Here is a 7,927-nt window from a genome sequence, read left to right as displayed (position 1 = left end):
ACTTGCTTTAAAAAAAAATTAATTGGCGTGACTTGCTTTAAAAAAATATTAAGCAAATCCACACATCTCATTAGATTAAATTTTAAACATTTCCTAAACAAATAACAATAATAATGATAAACTTATCATAATAAATGATTTTTAAATATCTTTATAAAAATTAATAATAATTATAATTGTAAAAAAATTAAATCAGCATTACTTATAAATTATATTTTAACATAAATAATAATTTTTCCTATAAATTTAATACTTAACATATATAATTATATTAATATATATTTATATTGACGGTTGAATCAAAATTTAAGTAAAAAAATTAAAATTAACTTAAAATTTGAGTCAATCCAATAAACAAATTACATAAAAAAAAATTAAGAGAACTTATTCGAGATGAAAATGAGAAAAACTTAAAACACAACTTTTCGTATTATATAGGCAAATTATACGAATGCTTCCAAAATATATAGAGCACATGGTTTTACAACCTTTCACTACCATCCAATTATCAATAAATAAAGAATAAAGATCACATGACTTTGCAGCCTTAGACCATCTTTTAATATTGCATCGATTGGCGATACAAATATATTGCTTTTAAATAATTAAATTAAAATTTTTCTTGACGTTTTTCTATCAAAAAAAAAAAATATATGTATCAAGTCATGCATATAACTTGTTTTTTTTAAAAAAAAAATATATATTACGCAAGTCACACCATCTCATTTGGCGTGAGTTGCATAAAAAAAATATATTATGCAGCTTTAATATTGCATGTGCTTGTTGCAGCCTTTGTCTTTAATGCATGTGATGAGGCGTGAAATAATTAAAACAACACACTAATATTATTATTATTTTTTTAAAAAAAGGAAAATGTAAGTCACGCCTATTGAATTGGCGTGACTTACTTTAAAAAAAAATTATTAAGCAATTCACGTCATTTGAGATGGCGTGACTTGCTTTTTTTTTAAAAAAAAATATTAAGCAGGTCACGCTTAATAATATTAATTTCACAAACTCTTTTACCTCTACTTTATTTTATTAAACTATTAAAGAATTTGGTGTAAAAGGTTAAGAGTGGGTCTTATGTGAGACCGTCTGACGGATACTAATCTGTGAGACGGGTCAATCCTACCCATTTTCACAATAAAAAGTAATACTCTTAGCATAAAAAATTATACTTTTTCATGGATGACTCAAATAAGAGATCCGTCTCACAAATTCGATCCGTGAGACCGTCTCACACAAGTTTTTGCCAAAGGTTAAAAAGCCCGAAGAAGTTATGACTGATGTTTGAAATTTAGAGTTTTTTAATATTGATTATTTAATAAAGAAGTGATTTTGAAATTAATTTTTATAAAAATACTAAAAATACTTTTATTTTAGTGTTTGTAAAAAGCAGGTTTGTAATTTAGAATTAGACAAAACTATTGGGATAAAAATGCTCATAAAAAATTTCATTCATTACTAAAATAAAAATAATCATTTCTAAAAAATTTCTATTATTTAGTCTGTCCACTCATGATCTTTTAATAATAGTCAATTTATTATGTCGTAGATTTTTATTATAACATATATGATCGATATTATAAAGTAAGATATTTAAATCGATATACAAGAGGATTATGAAGCCATTGTGTCTAAATAAGAATACATCTTCCCATTCAGTTCGAAACTTTTGTTTATTATTATTATTATTATTTGTACTTTTATTTATCGCTTTGTGTGAGAACCTGAAATTTCCAGCAGCTAGCATTATTCAGTAGCAATGGAAAATTTCAGTAGAAGCTAACAATTCCAGCAGCAGTCAATAATTCAGAAGATGATATTTTTCCAGCAGACACAATTCCAGCAGACAGAATTCCAGCATATAGAATCCAGCAGCAGAAGAATTCAGCAGCGCAAAATTCCAGCAGACAGTTACTGATTCAGCTTAGACTTGTAACTGAAGCATTAACATGGAATAAAGGCTGTTAATGGCAGATTATGGCCATTAATTGAGAGTCTAACAGTCAGAAACATTGCCTATAAATATCACCCTCAAACACCTGAATTGGTTTACCAAAATCTTGAGTTGTCACTTGAAATATTTGAGCTAAGAGAGTGCTGATTTTCGAGCAGCAGAAACCAGTAGCAAGAACAAGCAGACTTCAGATTTCAACCGAAATACTTTTAGTAAATTACTGTAAGTGGGCTTATATGTAAATATCTTGAAATCTGTTTGATAATTCTGTTTTAAAGTTCAGTTTCTGTATGTTTGATCTCTGATTTTGAAGCACTGAAACTCCCTAGTGAACTAATGGTAGGAATATATATTCTGAACATTTCTGAATTCTGATTCTGATTCTGGCCTCACCCCTTAGAGGAGAGAACATATAGGGGACTGATATCAGTTTAGCCATGAAATTCACTAACGTGCTCAGTGCTTAATAATTCTGATTTCTGTTCTGAAACATGTAAATTCTGAATTCTGATTTCTGTTATGAAAATACGAGTTTTCTGTATATTATTGTATTACCGTTTCTGTTGAAAACGATTTCGAAAACTGGGAGTTATTCTCGCCCCTGCTTACTGAGTGACAATCATATCACTCACCCACCAAACTCATCTCAGATAAGAGTACTGAAGAAATGTTAGAAGAAGAGGAACAGATCCAGTTCTGGGGCTGGTGAAGAAGACTGTTGTTCTCAGTTTATGTTTATTTTTATTCCGCTGCATCTGTTAAGATACTGTAATATTTGGTTTTACATTTCCGCTGTAAAACATCAGTATTCGAGTTGTAACAGACAATTGACTTATTTCGTATTATGAATAAAAGACTGGTTTATGAGATTCTGTACTTCTGAGGCTTGTTGTTTTCGAATGTAATATTTGAGAGCAACGCCGGTGTCAACCAACCCCCGTCCCGGGGCGTGACATTGAAGTGGTATCAGAGCGGAACCGGGTTTCATAATCTGGGGAGGATGAACTAGAAATAATAAGTTCTTATAGACTTCTGAGAATAAGTTCAGAAGGTTACTGAAATAGACTACTGAAAATAAGCTACTGTAATATACTACTGAAACGAGTTTTAAAAAATAATAATAATAATTTCAGTAGGCCAAAACCAGTAGACGAAAAACAGTAGGATAAGACCAGTAGTCTGAAACCAGAACCAGTAGAAGGAAACCAGTAGATCTGAATGCAGAAGACTGGGTCAGTAGACTCGGAATGCAGCAGACAATGCTGCAAAAGCAGCAGACTGATTGCAGTAGCATCCGAATTGCAGTAGACAGTGTATTCCAGCAAGCAAATGCAGTAGACTTCGCAAAATGGCATGGAAGTTGAGGTTTTTTTCGCGCAAACTTCAAACGGCCATAACTTTTGATCCAGGAGGAATTTTTACCATTAAAAGTAGGCGTTGGAAAGCTCTCGACGAGGAGAACCTAACCTAGAACTATTCATCGTTCTAGCACCACCGACGAACCCCAAAATCCTCCGTTTAGATAGAGATATCATCATTTCTGTAAAAGTTTTCAACTTTTCGAAACTTTGAGGAATTTTCATTTCCAAATGGCTTAGTATTTTTACACCAAACTTGGTATCATTCATGTTCTTGATGTGAAGGATTTTTAGTAAAATTTTCACAGAATTCTGAGATCGAAAATTTTTGAGCTATTTCTACTGTTAATTGTATAGACAGTACTGATTTTGTTCAGTCCAGTATTTGTCTATAACTCCACCTATATTCTTGAACTCATTTCTGAACCTTTACCCTTATGTTTTTGGATGTAGGATATGGCGGACCAAACTAGCTACATTAAGAGCTTAGAGAGGAAGCTAGAAAAACTCGAGGAGAATAACTACTGCCTAAAGTTGGACAAGGATGAGTTAGAGCATCGAGCAGAGCACTTAGAGGGTGATGTTCAACGTTATGCTCACTATCTGCATGAGGCAGAAGAGAGGAGTAGGAAGGCTCAAGAAGAGTTTGAGACCTCCCAAGAGACTGTGGTAGAATTCATCGAGCTACGTGATACACTACGTGACAAGATCCAAATACTCAAGGATCAGAATCACCAAATCGTGCACCAACATAATCAGTATAGTGCACAGACTGATGCTCAGATTCTAGAGCTGCAGAATACTGTTGAAGTTCTTAGTGACCAGAATGCAGTTCTGCATGGTCATATTGAACATCTCAAAGCAGTAATAGCCAACCATGAAGATGAATCCGAGGAGGATCCCGAAGAAGAAGAAGAGGAAGTTGCAGAGGATCTTATGGATTTAGATTTGGGAGAAGTGATAGATTAGAACATCATTAGTAGTCTTGTGACACTTGTCCCATTTACATTTCTATTTCATTTTCAGAGTTCATTTGTAATTGCACTTTCTTGGGGAATCAATAAAAGATTATTTCTATCCATTGGTTCATATTTAATTTTTGGAGCAATTACTCAATCCTTGTGATTCTTTTGTTTAGTCTCTATTCTGCCATCATCCTTAGAACTGTCTTAATTGTAGGAAATGGACGGACGCCCAGTTAGAAACAACCGCAATCCTCGCTACGGCAACCGCAACAATAACCGCAACGATGAGGAAGCACAACAACAACAACCACCTCAACCACCACCAGCAGTTGGCCTCAGTCAGGCCGATTTGATGGCCATAGCCACGATCGTGGCAACTACGCTGCAAGGGTTTGTCAACCCAAATGCTAATCAACCACCGCCACCACCGCCAGCTCAGAATGGAACGAAGCAGCACTATGAGGCTCTCCGAAGAGCAAGAGTCCCTAATTTCGATGGAAGCACCGATCCAGAAGTGGGACAGAATTGGATGAAAGAGGTGGAAAACCATCTTCGACTACTTGAGGTTCCCCAAAGGGTCAGAGTAGAGGTAATTACACCTTTCCTTGTGGATAAAGCTGCCAAATGGTGGGAAGGAGTCTCACCAGCTATGATAGAGGCGGGACCTATCACTTGGCAAAGGTTCCGAGAAGCATTCCTGAGACAGTACTTTCCAACAGCAGTCCGAGTGCAGAAGCTGTCAGAATTTGAAAGCTTGATTCAAGAACCAAACATGACAGTGGTGGAGTATTCCTCCAAGTTCCACTCATTGGGAACTTACTCCCCAACCATAATGGGAGACGAGGCCTTGAAGATGCATCGCTTCAAGAAGGGATTGAACAGCCGTATTTAATCTGCCCTTGCCGTTGTCGAGCCCAATAGTTTTGATGAATTGATGGGAGCCGCCATCAGGGCTGAGAATGACATCAAGAGGCGTGAAGGCGAGAACAAACTCAAACGTCCTCAGCCAAGCCAGTACCAATCGGGCCAGCAATTCAAGAGGCCTAAGTTTGCAAGCAACCAATATACCAGTGCTCCATCCAAAGGAACCACTTCTTCTCAATCAAACAAAGAGGGAGTCAAGTGCCAAACTTGCGGATTCACACACTCGGGTGAATGTCGTAGGAATTCTGGAGCTTGTTTCCGTTGCGGAAAGATGGACCATCGCATTGCTCAATGTCCTCTTCCAGATCCAAGGAATGGACCAGCAGGAGGATCAACTCCAAATAAGCCTAAGGAGAACAAGCCAAATGCTCGAGTCTATGCTATAACTCAAGAAGAGGCTGACAACTCCAATGATGTCGTAGCCGGTACCATTCTAATCAATAATATACCTGCCTATGTGTTATTTGATTGTGGTGCTACGCATTCATTCATGTCTAAGAGATTTGCCAAGAGGTTAGGAGCTAAGCCTGATAACTTAGAAGAACCATATAGAGTAGCCACTCCTGCAAATCGAATTTTAGAAACTCGCACTCTATATCGGGATATTTGTATTCTCATAGAAGATCAGAAATTCAAGGCAAACCTGATTCAACTAAACATGGTGGAATTCGATGTAATTCTTGGAATGGATTGGTTAGCCAAGAATTATGCCTTAGTAGACTGCCATGGAAAGACGGTAACCATCCAAGCTCCACACCAAGAGGAACTTTTATTTCATGGCAAGACCAAAGAACGAAAGACTCTTCTTTCTGCTTCTCAAGCTTGGGCAGCCATGAAAAGTGGAGAAGAAATTTACCTAGCTATGCTAAGCGAGGTAAAGAAAGAAACCACACTCACGCTTGAAGAGATTCCAGTAGTACAAGAATTTCCAGATGTCTTTCCTGAAGAACTCCCTGGCGAACTTCCCGATCGCGAAGTGGAGTTTGAGATTAATTTAGTGCCCAATGCTGCACCAATCTCAAAAGCACCATACCGAATGGCTCCAGCAGAGTTGAAAGAACTCAAAGAGCAACTTCAAGATTTGTTGGACAAGAAGCAAATCCGACCAAGCGCATCTCCGTGGGGAGCTCCTGTCCTATTTGTAAAGAAGAAGGACGGAAGCATGAGGATGTGTATCGACTACCGAGAGCTGAACAAGATCACAATCAAAAATAAGTATCTGCTTCCAAGAATAGATGACTTGTTTGACCAATTCAAGGGAGCTTCAGTCTTTTCCAAGCTCGACTTAAGGTCAGGATACCACCAACTGAAGGTCAAATCAGACGATATCCCAAAGACAGCCTTCAGGACAAGGTATGGACACTATGAGTTCACAGTGATGCCGTTCGGATTAACAAACGCTCCGGCAGTATTCATGGATCTCATGAACAGAGTGTTTAAACCATTTCTAGACAAGTTTTTTGTGGTATTCATCGACGATATTCTAGTATATTCGTCAAGTATAAAAGACCACAAAGAACATCTTCGTCTCACCCTACAGAAGTTGAGAGAAAAAGAACTATACGCCAAGTTCAAGAAATGCGAATTCTGGCTAGAGAGCGTCGCATTCTTGGGACACATAATATCAGCAGCGGGAGTATCTGTGGACGCTAAGAAAGTGGAGGCAATCTCGGATTGGCCTACACCAAAGAATGTGACAGAGGTACGAAGCTTCTTGGGACTAGCAGGCTATTACCGAAAATTTGTTGAAGGATTTTCCTCAATAGCCATACCTCTCACCAAACTCACACAGAAGAACTCTAAGTTTCAATGGAGTGAAAAATGTGAGGAAAGCTTCGAGACTTTGAAGAAGAAGCTTACATCCACACCAGTGCTAGTATTACCTATGGAAGGTAAGGACTACACCGTCTATAGTGATGCATCCAAAGAAGGTTTAGGATGTGTACTCATGCAAGAGGGAAGGGTGATTGCATACGCGTCAAGACAGTTGAAGCCGTATGAACAGAATTACCCAACACATGACCTTGAATTAGCTGCAGTGGTGTTCGCACTAAAGATTTGGAGACACTATCTTTATGGAGCCAAGTGTGAGATTTTCACCGATCACCAAAGTCTCAAATATTTGTTCACACAAAAAGAATTAAATATGAGACAAAGACGATGGATCGAACTCATGAAGGATTACGACTTGACAATAAGCTACCATCCAGGCAAAGCCAACAAAGTAGCAGATGCTTTAAGTCGAAAGAATATGAGTAAGGTGATCCTGACGTCACTTTCAGCACAACCATGTCTTCGAGAGACAATCAAGATGAGTCAAGATAGAGATCCCGCTTTGGTGAAACTAAAAGAGCAAGTTAAAGAAGGGAAATCACCAGATTTCGAGACGGATAACAAAGGAACCTTGTGGATGAAAGGACGATTGTGCGTATCAGACATCGATAATCTTCGACAAGAAGTAATGTTTTAGGCACATAAGTCGAAATTTTCAGTCCATCCGGGCAGTACCAAGATGTACAGAGATTTGAAGAAAAATTTTTGGTGGAGTGGAATGAAGAAAGACGTGGCACTATTTGTTTCCAAGTGTCACGTGTGCCAGCAAGTCAAGGCAGAGCACCAAAGACCTGGTGGACTTCTTCAACCATTAGAAATCCCGGAATGGAAATGGGAACATATTTCCATGGATTTTGTAGTTGGTTTACCAAATTCGAGACAAA

This window comes from Primulina eburnea, chromosome 13, assembly GCF_022965805.1.
Source record: "Primulina eburnea isolate SZY01 chromosome 13, ASM2296580v1, whole genome shotgun sequence".
Taxonomy (NCBI): domain Eukaryota; kingdom Viridiplantae; phylum Streptophyta; class Magnoliopsida; order Lamiales; family Gesneriaceae; genus Primulina; species Primulina eburnea.
This window is presented reverse-complemented; position numbering follows the sequence as displayed.